Source organism: Rana temporaria, chromosome 2, assembly GCF_905171775.1.
Source record: "Rana temporaria chromosome 2, aRanTem1.1, whole genome shotgun sequence".
NCBI lineage: Eukaryota > Metazoa > Chordata > Amphibia > Anura > Ranidae > Rana > Rana temporaria.
In genome coordinates, this window is record NC_053490.1 from 203,395,458 (window position 1) to 203,413,484 (window position 18,027).

Sequence of the window (18,027 nt, forward strand, 5' to 3'; positions counted from 1 at the left end):
CTCACCAAGTTGTGTCCTCCTTATAAGTCATGCTCCTGAAGAACAGAGTCTACATGTCAAGCCGTGTTTTTTTTATTTTTATGGACTGTAAAGACTGATTCGTTTCCAGGTGTAATAAAGAGATATAGTTTCGAGGGACAACTGGGAGCATATGACAAAAAGGAAGGACTGTTGTGGAAAATTTTATATATGTGGACATTTTATTCTAGGATGTGTGTTTTATAGATTGTCATCTGTCTCCCTGTGTCTGATGTTTAATCGAGGAGCGCTCTAGCAGAGCGCACTTGGGTTGAATCAAGACCAACAGTAAAACGGTCAGTATGAAAACCTTCTTATGGGATTGAGACGTGTTCTCTGTGTGTGTGGGCATTTATTGGTTTTTAGATATCAAGCGCAATGCACTGGACTGCTTGCTTTCCAATGACTATACACATTAGAGAAGCGAAGTCCGCATAACGAGAGAAACCCATTATATCTCTCTTGTGGACTTCGTTATCCTTTATGGATACATATCTGTGTGAGAGGACATTAATATCTGCCTTGTTGGTGTACTTGTACCGTATATTGACAACAGCAGTAGCAGTGTCCCCGCAGATTGTCTGAAGCCTATATGAACAATTAGAATGATCTTTATTCAGATATTGTTTTACTTTAAACAATGTTTTAATGGGATCCATGCTGGCTAAAATGGGGTGTGTGCATTTCCTTTGTCCTGCCTTTCTTGGAGTGCCCTCCCCTTTTTGTTTGTCATTTCCTGCCATGTGATTTTGTATTAAGGGAAGTGATTGGCTGTTGGGGCCATCACTTCCTGCTTTGTTATTCTTTTGTTTGCAATGAATAAAGGATTTGGAGTTTCCTGTGCTCTAGACAGAAGGTTGAGATTCCAGCTAGAAGCAGCATTGTTTTCTGATTCTTCCTGGTGCCATGAAGTACTTCACATTCCTTGTACAAAGAGCTTGATACAAACGTGCTTTTAAGCATGAAGGAATTGTTTGGTGCTTTGTGCGCATTGAGACGCTGGAAGTGCAAATTTTGGCGCGGTGTGGATTTGCGTACAAAGCTCGAGGGAATTCTTCCACGACATTTTCGGCGAGCCAACCAGGAGCCAACTTAGTTCCAGCACAGCGATCCGAGAGGAGAGATTGGGTCCCCGGTTCTGGGACAGGAAAAGGCCGGCAAAGTTTGGTAAGACAAACTCCATTTCAGTTTTTGAAATTTTTGTTGTTCTAGAACCGGCATCTAGTCTCTTTGATCGCTGATTGCAGGTAACTAAGCTTAGCAAAAGAACTAATTTTTACGGTTTCACTCTTTTTTGTACAAGGACGGGGATTTATATTTGTACTGGGAGGGATGGTTGTATTGACTGGGGATAGAAGTCTATATTACTGTCCTCTGTAGACCCCTGGTCAATACAGCCTAGAGGGTCTTTGTATGGGGTTTATGTTAAATGTAAAACCATTTTCTGTAGTACAACGTGATGGTATGCATGGAGTGCGCTAGTTTATGTTTTAAATGTGCGGCAGAGATTGAATGACATAACATTGTGTGGCTGAGTCATTTCATAGTGCTGGTCACCATGTGAAATAACTTTGTAAAGTGTGTAACTATTATAGTTTGTCTAGCGTTTTAGTATGAGTTGAGTAGCAGTCTGTTTTGTTACAACAGTGTTTTTTTGTTTGTAAGAGGCATGGTTTGGTCTTGTTAGTGCTTATACAGGAGAAACCGTATTGTGTTGAAATTTGCTAGTCTAAATAGGTTTTCTCACTGTTCGTTTTAAAGACTATATCTTGTGTTCCTTTGTGTGTGTTTGGTCATGCTGAGGACACCATTTTGTTTTTTTTCTAAGACTCTATCTGTTTTTCCTTTGTGTGTGTGTGTTTGGTCATGCTGAGGACACCATTTTGTTTTGAAAACTCCATCGTGTGTTTCTTTGTGTGTGTTCCGCCATGCAACCTGAGGCATAATTTTTGTTTTTCTTTGTATGAATCCAATCTTCAGGTTTAGTCATTTGTGCATACTTTTTAGTAAAACTATTGCGTTTTTGTTTTTAATATCGGTTTAAAGTGAAATCTCTACTGTACACTGAATTTCAATAGATAGAAAAACTAACTTTAACTGTAAGTTTTTGGTACCCTTAACGGTGTGTGTTTTTTTTTTTTTTTTTTGCATTTCTAATCGTTTGGGCATTTTCTTTGAGTATCTCAGAGGGAAATTCATGCACCTCCCCCATTGCATCTTTCATTGTTAGTAGGAAAGAAAGGCTTTGGTTTTAAGACTTGCTTTTGCTTGAATAGGGGAGGGGGCGACGCCCTGAGGGAAGAGAATTCTGATGTTCTAAGAACGCATACAAGCAACATTGTGTTGCATTGTGTTACTGTGTGTGCGGTGACTAATTCAGAGTATATGAATTTTGAGAAAAGAGTGTTGTTGTTTCTAATAGTGTGCTATGTTGTGTTTCATATAGCTAACATTTTTTGTGCTGTTTAAGTTGGCCAAAGGGTCTGAGTTGAAGTATCTTTAAGTGTGTAAAGATTGCTCTTAAAATGTTTTTAAGTGTTCATTTTTGATGTTCAATGTTTCTCAGTTCTCGTGGGGAAAGGTTTTGGCTAGTAGGGAGGAAATGCTGGTTTTGGCGGGAACAACTGCATTGCATATGTTAATGGCGCCATTTTGTGGTGGCCTGGCATTTCGTCGGCCATTTTGCGGTGGTCCAGATTTCATCCACCATTTTGTGGTGGCCTGGCTTTTGTCGGCCATTTCGAGACACAGCGTGCCTTTGAAGTTGGTGGAAGGAGTTTGGGGTTTTCTGAAAGGTGAGCAATGAGATTTGTGCTTGGAAGGACAATGGAAACAGTTTGGTGTTTGAAAGAGTGTTTTAAAATTTTAATTTCAGTTGTTTTTGTGAAGTTGTATGCTGTAAATACAGTTTTGGGTAGAGAGTAGTATGTGAGAGCAAACAGAGGGGGCATCACCAGTATTGTTCTAACATCTAGATGCAGAGAGAAGCCACATTGTTTTGCAGGTGGTAAAGGGGCAAGTCTTCTGTCACTGTGTAGTTTAGTCTGGCAACGCAGTGTATGGGATGCATACACTGTGAGGGGTAGAGGCCTAATTTGGGGGTTGATCTGTGGTTGTTGACGAATCATTTGGCATAGTTACTCTAGTTCTGTGCCGGGAGTGTTGGGACAACAAGCCATAGAGATGATGCCTCGGTTAGGGTTTTCTAGTTGAGGGACTGGACCAGATAGTGGTTGTAGTCCGTCAATCCACCGTAGAAGAAGACACCGGACGGTGCTCCCCTAAATGGGTGCAACGGTTTCTCTCGGACGCGAGAGGTAAGACGATAAGTCGATTTGAATCGCATGGGAAGGAAGGCTTCCCACAGTCAGACGGTTACACGGTGCACAAAGCCTAGTTTTGGGGGCAAAGGCCTTTGGACCCCTTTAAAAGATTGCCAAGGATACTATTTGGGTATCCCTCTGGAGTGGATGTGGTTTCGCTGCGGTTTCAGAAATCTGTAATGATGCGTGTGGATGGAGGTGTGGTACACGCTTTGGTGACCCTCAAAGGAGAACGTTGTATAGCTGGTCTATGCAAGGCTCTCACGCTATTCTCATATTTTCCCGATTGTATTTTCTTCTATTGCTGAAAGAGTGCAGGCAGAATTCCGGCTGGTTTTTGTTTTTTGTTTTTTCATTTTTGTTTTGGAAACTATGAACATTTGTATCGGAATGTTTGTATGTAACGTGAATATGTTCGAACTTACCGCAGCGATCCTCCGACGCGTCGTGGCTGTTGTTTTTTTTTTTTTTTTTAGGAACCGTAAAAGTAAGGGTTACAGAGAGTTTTGTTTGAATCGGTTTTGAAAGAATGTCATTAAAAATTTACAGGGATGTCATTTTTGTTTGCCATTCTCTGCAGGATAAATATGAGGGATGAAGTAATGATTTCTGCATATAAGTATTTTTCAGGTTCAAGAAGTCTCTGGAAGTGTTTGTACATAGAGAGCAGGTGTATGTAGACAGCTGTACACATGGATAAATACGAGTCTAAGGAGGTGAAAGTATCATAGGCTATTTCATTGTTTCTTTTTATTTCTCCTGCACCATGCATTTATTCCTCCAGTCTGTAATGAGGAAGAAAAGGGGGGGATAGATAAATGTAAAAGTGACAGTTTTTCGAAATAATAACACTAATCTTTCTAATTCTAATCAAGTTTGTGCCAAGACTGTCTTTATTTGATAGAATTTGAATCAGCAAGCAGCAGTCTGGTGAAGTAGGTTCCCATCTTAGATGAAGAACCTCTCAATAGTTCCAGGTATTACAGGAGATGGTAAGCAATTACAGGCAACGGGGAGACACGCACAGATTGTGCAGTGAACACAGTCCCGAGGTCGGGGTTACTGTCATAAGGTTTGTTTGGAGGTCAACCGAAACCAGGGTCGTACTCCCCTCATCAGCTGTCACGTCTTTTCTCAGGTGATGGGGTGAGTGCGATCACTGTAACATGAACTTCAAAAGGGTTCAGGAGTCTCTCCTGGACCCTGACACGGTAATTGGTTTTCATTTTTCCCAACCAGGTGACTGGGTCGTTTGTAAAGAAGCTTGATGGATGAGACCACACCAGCCACTGCAAGAGGCGGTTCAACCACATCAAAGAAATGAGTAGTATCTTTGTTTATTTTGTATTTGTTTGTTTAGTAAATTTTAGCAGAGGTAACGATGAAATACATCCCAAGTTATTATTTAAAGTGTATTCTATGACTAATTAAGAAAGTCAACGGGACCGATTGCACGGTCTGTTCTGAGTCTCCACCGAGTTTTAGTGCCCAGCGATGACAGCGGTACATGCTATTTATGATGTTATGATTGGTATGAGGATTATTGACAAACTAGTGAAGACTCCGAGCAGACACTTGTCAATGAAATTTAATGAGATGTTTTTTTATTTTTTGAGGGTAAAATTGGTTATCGTTTATATGGCATGGTTTTCTGCATGTACAAGGTGGAGGGCTTGAGCTTATGATACGATTGAACAATTCTAACCTATTGAGGATGGAATGTTTCATGTGACTGTTGAAGCTACAAGGAAGTTCTCACGGTCCAAGGGCGGTTTCTGGGAATTTACAAGTAAAGATTGTTATACCTGGATCGGGGATACTGGGAATTGGAGTTCAGGCCCATATGGATAAGGTTTGGGTCCCTGCAAGGCAGAGCCAGAGCTGTAGCTTAGTGAAGGTTGGGAATCCTTTGAAAGGTCTGGGAATCTGAGGGGATTTTAATTTTACAGCGGATCGTGGTTAATGGAAATGGGAATATATATACTCATGTTGTTTTTATTTCTATTCTTTCTATGTCATGATGAGGCGCTCCTGTTGCCTGATTTGAGGCGTGACCAGAGCCGGAGCAGATGACCACATCTTCCTTGATGAGACGCCCCGAAGCCGGACCCATTTACAAGACACAGAGGACCCCAGACCGATCTGCGATTACTACAGCTCACCAAGTTGTGTCCTCCTTATAAGTCATGCTCCTGAAGAACAGAGTCTACATGTCAAGCCGTGTTTTTTTTATTTTTATGGACTGTAAAGACTGATTCGTTTCCAGGTGTAATAAAGAGATATAGTTTCGAGGGACAACTGGGAGCATATGACAAAAAGGAAGGACTGTTGTGGAAAATTTTATATATGTGGACATTTTATTCTAGGATGTGTGTTTTATAGATTGTCATCTGTCTCCCTGTGTCTGATGTTTAATCGAGGAGCGCTCTAGCAGAGCGCACTTGGGTTGAATCAAGACCAACAGTAAAACGGTCAGTATGAAAACCTTCTTATGGGATTGAGACGTGTTCTCTGTGTGTGTGGGCATTTATTGGTTTGTAGATATCAAGCGCAATGCACTGGACTGCTTGCTTTCCAATGACTATACACATTAGAGAAGCGAAGTCCGCATAACGAGAGAAACCCATTATATCTCTCTTGTGGACTTCGTTATCCTTTATGGATACATATCTGTGTGAGAGGACATTAATATCTGCCTTGTTGGTGTACTTGTACCGTATATTGACAACAGCAGTAGCAGTGTCCCCGCAGATTGTCTGAAGCCTATATGAACAATTAGAATGATCTTTATTCAGATATTGTTTTACTTTAAACAATGTTTTAATGGGATCCATGCTGGCTAAAATGGGGTGTGTGCATTTCCTTTGTCCTGCCTTTCTTGGAGTGCCCTCCCCTTTTTGTTTGTCATTTCCTGCCATGTGATTTTGTATTAAGGGAAGTGATTGGCTGTTGGGGCCATCACTTCCTGCTTTGTTATTCTTTTGTTTGCAATGAATAAAGGATTTGGAGTTTCCTGTGCTCTAGACAGAAGGTTGAGATTCCAGCTAGAAGCAGCATTGTTTTCTGATTCTTCCTGGTGCCATGAAGTACTTCACATTCCTTGTACAAAGAGCTTGATACAAACATGCTTTTAAGCATGAAGGAATTGTTTGGTGCTTTGTGCGCATTGAGACGCTGGAAGTGCAAATTTTGGCGCGGTGTGGATTTGCGTACAAAGCCCGAGGGAATTCTTCCACGACAGAACCAAGAGCCAAAGTTAGAATAAACAATGAGACGTCCAAAGTTTTCCAGTTGGAGCAAGGGACGAGGCAGGGGTGTCCTCTATCCCCCCTTCTGTTCGCCCTCGCTATGGAACCACTTGCAATCATGGCCAGAGCGAGGTCGGACATAATGGGGTTTAGAAGACATCAGGGGGAAAACAAGATCGCACTCTTCGCAGGCGACGTTTTGTTTTTTCTACGAGATGTTGAAACCACACTCGATAAAGTGATGCAATTGGTTGATGAATTCGGCCAGTTTTCAGGCCTGACAATCAACTGGGAAAAAATCTGCCTTGCTACCACTGGATCCAGTTGATCTCCAGTTTCTGCCAGGTGCCTCTCAATTAAGAGTGGTCACAAAATTTAAATATCTAGGGATCTGGATAACGAAGGATGTTTCCCAATACGCTAACTTAAATCTCGATCCATTGTTACTGAAGTGGAAAAATAAATGCGATATCTGGAAAAGACTTCCTCTGTCCGTAGCAGGACGATGTAACTTAATAAAAATGTTATGGCAGCCGCAATTATTATATCTACTTCATAACTTGCCATCATGGTTAGGACAAAAGTGGTTCAAAAACATAGAATCGCTATTTAGAGAACTTATATGGAAGGGAGGTCAAGCCAGGATAAGTCTGCAAACACTTCAACTCCCTGTAAAAGAAGAGGGGATGGCGTTTCCACACCCAAGGCTATATTTTATAGCATCGCAACTACAACACCTCGCGGGGTGTGGAACCGCTGAGGGAGATGGTTCCATCAGCCGGCTGTTGTTAACAGGAAATCCCCACAAAATGTTGGTGGAAGCTCTAGAAGCAGACTTTTTCCCCCATAAATACCCGACTACAAAATTAGCTATTAAAATATGGCATACAACAAAGGCATTACTGGAGTATGTTGGCCCAACAGAATTTTCCCCCCTATGGAAAAATAACAATCTACAGGAAGTAATAAGTATAGAAGAACCTGGAGAATGGAGGAGACAAGGTATAAACCGCCTAAAGCATCTGTTTGAGGGTAACACCTTGAAAACATTCCTTGAATTAGTAAGAAAATTCTATAATTTCGAACAAAACATTTTATAAATACCTACAGGTGCGTCATGCCATCCAAGCACAATTCAGCTCCCAAACAGTTACATGGGACCAGATCCCCGTCCTTCTTAAAGTAAGCAAGGCAAGAACAGCTAAGGGCTTAATATCAGCAATTTACAACAGTTTGGGCGCCAGTGCGATAAGTAGAGCGGGCCCGTCCAAGAGTAAAGTGGTCTGGGAAAGAGATGTGGGAACAATATCATCCGAACAGTGGGATAGGATCCTTCAACAAGGTGCCTTGGTTTCAATCGCTCCAGCCCAAAGACTGTCCCACCTGTTTTTACTATACAGGGTATACCATACCCCTCATAAAATGTTTAAATTAGGGTGGAGACCAAATAATGAATGACCAAGATGTAAAGATAAGGGGGACCTCATACACATGGTCTGGAAGTGCCCCAAGCTCTATGGTTTCTGGGTGGAAATAATAGAAAGGTTAAATGAGACATTTGGAACTTCCCTTGACCCAGTGGCTAGGACGTGCCTCTTGGGGTGCATGGAGGACATAAGAGTACCTCAAGGCAACCTGGAAGCAGTTTTGAGATGCCTCTATCAGGCATGGAAGATGATAGCTCAAAAATGGCAGGCACAGAGTCCTCCGTCTGCAGAAAATTGGTTAGCAACTATGAAATTAACAATTTCAAGTGAAAGAATCTACTTCACTAGACAAGGGAACGACAGGAAATTTGCTAGAATATGGGGGCCGTGGCAGAGGGCTGCTGGGAACCCCTTTCAGGGGAACCCGATGTCAGTTCCCCCGGGGGAATATGCCCCTCCGCCAGTAGTGGTTGCCACCCGTTGGGGTGGGGGTGGGACTTCCGGGAGCTCCTCTAGGATACAACACTCCCTGGGAACTTGCCCCTTGACATCAATACAAACAGATAAGTGAAAAGCTAAACGGCCTTCTCTCTTTTCGATGAGTCGATCAACTAACAGGGTAGTACACTTCTCTAGGCAAGGGATGGGAGGGGGGATGGGGAGGAGGGAGAGGAAAGATTACTGGCTAGCAGACACCAGGTAGCTTTGGCTAGGCAAACTAGGATTACATCTAGTATGGTATGGAATGGTGTGCTGTTTCTTCGCTTGCCTGTATGTTGTAACCAGATTACCTGCTTAATTGATTGTTTGTTGGTGCAAGATAATCAAAAATCAAATAAAAAACAATTATATAAAAAAAAAGGGGGTCTTCCAGATTCTGATTAACCCCCCGTCCGCAGACCCCAAAAACCACCATCCAGGGTTGTGGGGATGAGGCCCTTGTCCCCATCAACATGGGGACATCCTCCCCATGTTGAGGGCATGTGGCCTGGTACGGTTCAGGAGGGGGACCGCTCTCTCGCCCCCCCTCTTTTCTGTGGCCGGCCAGGTTACGTGCTCGGATAACAGGTCTGGTGTGGATTTTTGGGGAACTCCACGCCATTTTTTTTTTATTTGGGGTGGAGTTCCCCTTAAAATCCACACCAGACCTGAAGGGTCTGGAATGGATATTTGGGGGGAACCCCACGTCATTTTTTTTTAAATTGACAGCGGGGTTCCTCTTAATATCCATACCAGACCTGAAGGGCCTGGTAATTGAATTTGGGGGGACCCCCACGCTTTTTTTTATGAATGAACTCTCTCTGAATTGCTGGGAGCCGACAATTCATTATAGCCGCAAGTCATTTTTAAATGACTTTTTTTCCTTCAGAAATGACACTTTGTGCAGAGACAGTTCTAAGTACAGGAAACATGCGCTATTTCACATGCACACTTTACACCCCCCTAGGTACGAAATTTAAAGGAATATTTCACTTTTATTGTTTCACTTTAAGGATTATTAAATTCACTGCTCCCGAAAAAATGTCAGTTTTTAAAACTTTTTTTGCATTAATACATGTTCCCTGGGGCAGGATCCAGGTCCCCAAACACTTTTTAGGACAATAACTTGCATATTAGCCTTTAAAATTAGCACTTTAGATTTCTCCCATGGTGTTCCGCGGCTTTTCAAATTTTCCGGGAACACACCAAATTGTTCATTGTTCGCCGAACAGGCGAACAGGCAATGTTCGAGTCGAACATGAGTTTGACTCGAACTCGAAGCTCATCGCTAATCTCAACATTAGGAGGATACCTTGCAAGGGGAGGTGGCCAAGACTCCCCCTTTGGTATATACCTTGTCACTGTGTTAATGAGGGCAAGGGATTCATCTCCACACTGGATGCTTCATAAGGGTATGGGGGTCTTACCTTAATCTGGAAGCCTCTGTTAGAATTTGTGAATACTTGAATAAGTACATAGTAACCCTTGCTACTCATTCACAAACAATGTAAATAGTAAAAAAAACACAGCAATCGTTCAAAAACTATTACTAAAAACAAAAATTACCAAAAATAATGCCACATGATGTAAATGCAATGTCAAAAAGATTGTCCAGAAAAGTAGATGCATTATCAATCAGGATGAGTGACCCCTGGGGACCCTCCAACATAATGGTGCTGTCCTGCCCCTACTCCAATATAAAAGACAGGTCCCTAGCACTGCTAAAATATAGAAAACCGTGCCAAGGAATCTGGACGATATCATTAACCAAATAGATGCATAAAAATATTTGGTCAATGATGTCAACTAAGATTCCTGTCATCTTGTTTATATTTTGAAACAAGGAGGTGGGAAGCTGTGACCCATATACTAAAACTTAGAGCGCCGTTCAAAGCACTGCAAAACATTCATATAATAATAATTCCAAAACAAGCCTATTAAACACTGTCACTTACCATCTGATATTTCTTTGTTTTTTATTTCTCTTTCAAAATATTTTATTTTCATAGTATATAGAATACAATTTTATACAATTATTTATTGTTTTAAAGTAACATAAATAATAAATCCTGGACAATGACAAGATTAAACGAATAAGTACTGAATATGAGAAGTATTCTCAATCCCCCGGCACCCCTAAAGGGAACACACTGTGCCGGCGGAGAGAGAACCCCTCCATCCCTCCGATGACCCTAACCCCTGATCTAAGAAGTCCTTATGTCGAAAATAGTCAGACCAATAAATTGAAACATAAGAAAAAAGATTTCTGTAGCTTATATGATAATATTAAGAAAAAAAAGAAAAAGAATGAGTGTAATACTTGTGTCATTTCCAGGTAACCTCAAAACAGAGAACAATAAAGGAGAAATCAGAAAAAAGGAAAGAGATAGAGAAGGGAAGGAGAAAAGACAGGAGAAGGGGGATACAAGTCTATCTTAATGTTGAGAAAGGGAGAGATCCATAGAGACACCTTTAGAAATAGAGATCCCTACATATTTAGCCAGGGATCCCAGATACTTTCAAACTATAGAGTTGTATCATTTAAGATGCTGACTAATTTTTCTTGAACCATTATTCAGGATATATTATTTTTATTCTGATAAGAAGGGCTTAGGTTTCTTCCATGCTTTAGCCACTGTGAGCTTGGCTCCAGTAAGTATGAAGTTGATCAATGTTTGTGTGTATTTAGAAATAAGAGGTATATGAGCATTAAGAAGAGCCACAGAAATGGATCTGGGAACCTGACAACCAGTCACCTTGAATATCATGTTAAAAACGTTATTCCAGAAGGGACGGATCCTAGGACAACCCCACCAGGTATGGACTATCGACCCTAAAAGTTGACATCCCCTGAAGCAAGTTGGATCCGCAGTTGGGTATATGGCTGCAAGTTTAGTGGGGGTTAAGTACCACCTGGTAAGAACCTTAACATTAGCTTCTATCAGGGAAATATTAAGGATTCCCCTGAAAGAATTAGAGCAGGCTCTATGCCAGGTCTCCAGATCCCAGCTGCATTGGAGATCTTTCTCCCACACTTCCATGTAAGAAGATTATGCTGTAGGGTGAGTGAGGGAGGAATAAATCACAGAGATGCCTCCCCTTTGCTCAAAGGCTTGTTCGCACCATATCTCAAATTTTGTGGATTGGAGTGGAAGCGGTTTGCCCTTCCAAATTTGATGAAGGAATTTTGCAATAATATCATAGCGATTTCTCTCAGAGTCTTGGAGTTTCAACTTATTAATGCAATAGTCAAGGGTCAATGGCTTCCCAGATCTAAAGAAGTGTCCTATACGATATAGTCCCTTGTCCTTCCACCAATAGAATGTTTTGCTATCTAAGCCTGGAGGGAAATCAGGATTATTAAATAGGTGTGTTAGAGGCCATCCTGCGGAAATGAGGGCAGGGTGATTTCTAAGGCTATCCCAAAGTGCACAGGATTCGGACAGAGAGGGGGCTAATATGGGTGGCCTTTTTTTTGGTGGACACCATAATAGATAATCTAGGGGTAAATGGGGTGCTGCCTGTTCAATATTGATCCTATCTAGCTTTTCGGGTTTTAAGTAAATTATAGAAAGTTGTGCAACTCTAGTGGCTATATAATATTTATGCAAGTCAGGAAGGCCCAGTCCTCCCTTACTTTTATGAAGTAACAAGGTATGTTGGGGTATTCGATAGCCAGAGGAACCCCACGTATATTTAAGTATTTTGCTCTGGAGTTTTTTCAAGTGGAGTTTATTAACTGAAATGGGGAGAGATCTAAAAAAATATAGAAGTCTTGGAAGCAAGGTCATTTTGATCGAATTGATCCTTCCCAACCAGGAGAGTTCATGTTTGGACCAGGTCTTAATATCATTTTCCAATTTCCTGTATAGAGGGGGTAGCTGTTTATATATAAGGTTTCGAAGCGGGCTGTAAGTGTTATACCTAGATATTTGATGGAGTTGTCGTTCCAATCAAATTTGAATGATTGTTTTAATAGGGCTACAGTTGAAGGAGGGAGCGAAACATTAAGAGCCTGTAATTTTGTGTAGTTGTCCTTCAAGCCCGAAATTTTTTAAAATAAATTTAGGACCTGACAAATGTTGGGAAGAGAGGTCAACGGTGAAGTCACAAATAGGAGGAGGTCATCTGCAAAAAGACAGCATTTGTGGGTTTGATCTCTGCATGTCACCCCTTTAATGTTGGGATTGTGACGAATGGCTATTGTCAAAGTCTCTATAGCAATGGCGAATATGAGAGGGGAAAGCAGACATCCCTGCCTCGTACCCCATGCTATGTTTAATGGTTTAGAATAATGTCCTTGAAGATTAATTAATGCTTTGGGATGTGAGTACAGGGATTGTAGAAGACCTATGAAGCGTCCTCCAAAGCCCCAACGCTCTATAAGAGAAAATATGTATGGTCAAGAAACTGTGTCAAAGGCCTTCTGCAGGTCTAACGATAAGAGAAGCCCCTCCTGTCTCGGATTGCAGAATGGAGACTAAATGAATTGCTTGTCTTATTTGGTCTGGGTCTTGTCTATTCAGGATGAAGCCCACTTGGTCTTTATGTATGTGGTTATTGATAAAGGAAGATAAACGGTTGGCCAGTATTTTTGTCATTATCTTTATATCATTATTGATAAGAGCTATTGGGCGGTAATTGCTGACTTCTTCAGGATTTTTATCAGGTTTGGGGATGACTGAGATAAATGCTGTGTTAAGGTGGGTGTCTAAGGGGGCACCCTGAGTTTTAGTATTAAAGAATGTGGTTAGGTATGGTGCTAAGGTTTCTGAAAAGGCTTTATAATAGGGGATGGATAATCCATCCGGTCCTGGTGCCAACCCTTTTTTGAGATTTTGAATGACCTCCTGAACCTCCTTAATTGTGAAGGGTGCTTCTAATAAATCTTTGTGTGCAGAATTTATGGTTGGGATAGGAAGCTCGTCTAGGTATTTAAATATGGAATCTTTGTCAGGTTGGAGAGGTGAGCTATCCAAAATTTTGACTGGATTAGCTGTGGGAGGTTGTCCTGCTATTCTGATCTTTGGTAGAGCATGGGTTTTGATTCGGGGGAGAGTTTAGAGGCGAGTAATGGCCCTATTTTGTTTGTATGTTTGTATGTAAATAAAATCTATTAGGCCTCGTACACACCACTGGATCTATCCGCTGGGATTTATCCGCAGATCAGTTCCAGCGGATAGATCCGGTGGTGTGTACGTCCGAGCGGATATTTTTCCGCGGATATATTTCCGGCCGATGGATTTCCAGTGGATATAAATTTCTTAGCATGCTAAGAAATCTATCCGCTGGAATCCTGTCCAGCGGATTGATCCGGTGGTCTGTACAGACTCACCGGATCAATCCATCCGCTCCTATCCCTCGCATGCGTCGTAATGATTCGACGCATGCGTGGAAGTCTTTTTCTTCCAGCGTCGCGTACATCGTCACGTCATCATCGCGGCGACGGCACGACACCGCGGATGGATTCCGCGCGGATTTCGATCTGATGGTTAGTACAACCATCAGATCAAAATCCGCCAGAGGATACTGCATACTGTATTTCCAGACGTTCTATATCAGCCCTTTGTTCTCGTTTGATTTGGGTGGAGCCACTCTTTGGGTGGAGCCATTCTTTAAAGGGTCACTAAAGGAATTTTTTTTTTTAGCTAAATAGCTTCCTTTACCTTATTGCAGTCCTGGTTTCATGTCCTCATTGTTCGTTTTTGCTCTGATGTTGCTGTAATCCTTCTCTGTTCTGAACACTTCCTGGTTGTCTGTTTCCTGATAAAAAAAATCATGGGAGCTTTCTCTCTATGGTCACTAATCAAGGAGGTGTGATTACTGTGTGTCTAAAACCCCTCAACACCAATCAGTTTCGTTTTACAAACCATCACTGCCCTGTATTGGCTCTGAGTCTCTGTACATCACACAAGCAGGAAACAGCATGCAAAAACTAAACTGAAACTGTAGGTACATTATATGATTGATTTTTATCTATTTTTAATCATTTTTAAAAGGAATCAGTTAACTATTATGTCTCTATACCCTGTAAACAGTCATTTCAGCAAAACATTTTTTTTTCCTTTACAACTCCTTTAAGTGCTTCATTGATTTTCTCTACTGTATTTGGATTAGACAGGATGGACTCATTAAAGGGATTGTAAAAACAAAATATTTTCCTCTTAAATTAAAGTCTGACAGTAGCTGATAAAGTAAAAAGTAATGTTTTGCATTATAACTAGTTTGATACCTGTTGAAATCGAGCTGTTTTATTCACCTCCGTCACTCCTGAATCATTATTCTTACTGACTTCCTGGTTTGCTGTGCACATTCATTCTTGCTACATCATGGCCTAATGGGAACTACAGTTCCCATTAGGCTTAGCCTCCATGCCTGTGAGGGATAAGAGAGCATCTTCACGCAGGGCTGTAGTCATAGGGAGGGGGTGAGCACATTCTGCTTTCCACCATGCAAAACGGCTCAGATGCTGGTGGAAAGCAATAAGAGGAGAGACAGGAAATGGCATTTTCAAACCTGGATTACTGTATTTTGGAGGTCAAAAGGAAAAACGAGGTAAGTGATATTTAAATGCTCTAGCTTACAGCAATCAATTGATCTAATAAAAAACAAACCTTTAGGCCTCGCACACACGGACGGACTGTCCTATGAAAACGGTCCACCGGACCGTTTTCATCGGACATGTCCGCTCAGAGATTTCTGTCAGATGGTTGTACACACCATCAAACAGAAATCTGCGCGGACACAATACGCAGTGACGTGGCCGCGCCGTCGCCGCGACGATGATGCGTCAACGTGCGTGGCCCTGGAAGTTCAATGCGTCGAATCACTTTGACGCATGCGAGGGCTTTCGGCCGAGCGGACATGTCCGGTGAGTCTGTACAGACGACCGAACATGTCCGATGGACAGGCTTCCAGCGGACATGTTTCTTAGCATGCTAAGAAACATTTGTCCGCTGGAAACCTGTCCGATCCGCTGGAAAATTGTCCGGTCGGACGTACAGACGACCGAACATGTCCGCTGAAACTGGTCTGCGGACCAGTTTCAGCAGACATGTTCGGTCGTGTGTACGGGGCCTTAGTGTTCCTTTAAGTTTCCATTGTCCCTGTTTCCTACCCAGCATACCAGAGTATATAGCAACGATGACTACTGAGTGATCTGATAACGCTGCGTCTTTAATGTGAGCACTGTGTATTGAAGGTAATTGATATGAAGGGAACAAAATATGGTCTATTCTCGCATATGTATTATGGGGATGTGAGTAATGTGTAAAGTCACGTTTATATGGGTTTAGTTCCCTCCAGGCATCAGTTTGACAATGCACAGAAATAATTCTAGCGATTTTATGGATTTCTTTGGTTGGGCGAGTCAATTGATCCTTTATGGGTTTGGATTTATCCAGAACCTGATCAAATGCCACGTTTGAGTCTCCCCCAAATATAATCGTGCCCGCAAGCCTGAGGTTTAATGTTTTCATCATAGTCTTAAAAATGGCTGCTTGGCCTCTATTAGGAGCATAATATGACACTATAAGTGAATTTGTCCTTCTATTGAACCCTGTATTAACAGGATTCTTCCTTCAGGATCAACATACTCCAAGGTCTTTTCAAATTTACACTTTTTTGAGAAAATTATAGCTACCCCTTTTGTTTTATTTTCAGCGCTGGCTAGAAAAAATTGGAGAAAGTATGGATGTATAAAATTGGGACTATACCGTAACGGAAAATGAGTGCCTTGGAGTAGGAGAATATCTATTTTGAGACATTTGTGGTAATCAAGAATTTCCCTTCTCTTAATTGGGGAGTTTAATCCTTGTACATTGTGGGTTGCTATTTTAAGAAGGGTCTGTGTGTTATCAGCCATGGAGATCAATAATGGTGTACCTGCAAATTAAGTCCTCACTCACCCATGATAATCATCTTACCAGGAACGTTTCAATGTCCTCACCCAACAAGTGGGTACAGTGGATGGTGTACATAGTAAATCTGGGACTGTGGATCTCTGTAACAGATGGTATGATTAGACACATATCAATGGGAGGGGTATTAGAGCAGGGAAAGAAAAGCGGGAGAAAAAGAAGAAAAGAATAAAGTTTCTGAACATGTAAAACCATACTTCGAGGGGGGAGACACCCCCCGAAACCTGAGACAAAACAATAGAAGTCTGACCTACGGGGTTCAGACAACCTAGTCCTCAGAGACCCGCCAAGTGTCTCCAAGGAACAGGTGGGTGTACATGTGGACCACCCCCGCACAGGGCGCCTGAATAAGAAAGAATTTGCAATAATAACATGGCAAGATAACTTCAAGTAACTATGCAGAGTCATGGTCCATAGAGAGTAGGGTTGTCCCGATACCACTTTTTTAGGACCGAGTACAAGTACCGGTACTTTTTTTCATGTACTCGCCGATACCGATTAACGATACTTTTTTTTAAATGCAGCCATGTGTCCCCAAATGCAGCCTTGTGTCCCCAAATGCAGCCTTGTCCCTAAATGCAGCCGTGTCCCTAGATGCAGCCTTGTCCCTAAATTCAGCCGTGTCCCTAAATTCAGCCATGTCCCTAAATTCATCCATGTGCCTAATTCAGCCATGTCCCTAAATTCAGCCATATCCCTAATGCCCTAATGCAGCCATGTCCCTAAATTCAGCCATGTCTCTAACGCAGCCATGTCCCTAATGCAGCCTTGTCCCTGATGCAGCCATGTCCCTGATGCAGCCATGTCCCTAATGCAGCCAAGTCCCTAATGCAGCCATGTCCCTAATGCAGCCATGTCCCTAATGCAGCCATGTCCCTGATGCAGCCATGTCCCTGATGCAGCCATGTCCCTAATGCAGCTAAGTCCCTAATGCAGCCATGTCCCTAATGCAGCCATGTCCCTGATGCAGCCTTGTGTCCCCTAAGAGAAAGCCAAGTCCCCCCCCCCCCGCCGCTGCCTACATCTAGTTGATCAGCGCTGGGGGAACATAACAGCTTTCATTTTAATAGCTGTGTGTTCCCCGCCGCGACTTGTCATGTATAGACACTCCCCCTTGCCCGGGCACTTTGATAGACAGATCACCGGTCCAATCCTGGGACGGGTGACCTGTCTATCAAAGTTTCTGGGCAAGGGGGAGTGTCTACATATGACGAGGCACGGCGGGGAACACACAGCTATTCAAATGAAAGCTGTTGTGTTCCCCAAGCGCAAATTAACTAGATGTCGGCAGCGGCAGGGGGGCTTGACTTTGTCTTAGGGGACTAGGCGGCAGCAGCTCTGCTCTGCTCCGCTCTCTGCCCCCTCTCCACCCCCTCTCCACCCCCTCTCCACCCGCACTCCACCCCCTCTCCACCAGCTTTCGGAAAAAAAAAGTATCGGTAAAGCATCGGGAGCATTTGCGCGAGTACAAGCACTCACGCAAATGCTCAGTATGGGTCCTGATACAAGTATCGGTATCGGGACAACCCTAATAGAGAGTAAAGACTTTCCGGAGGATCATGGGCATCCACCGCAAATATACATTAATGAAGTATATATGCATATAATTGGA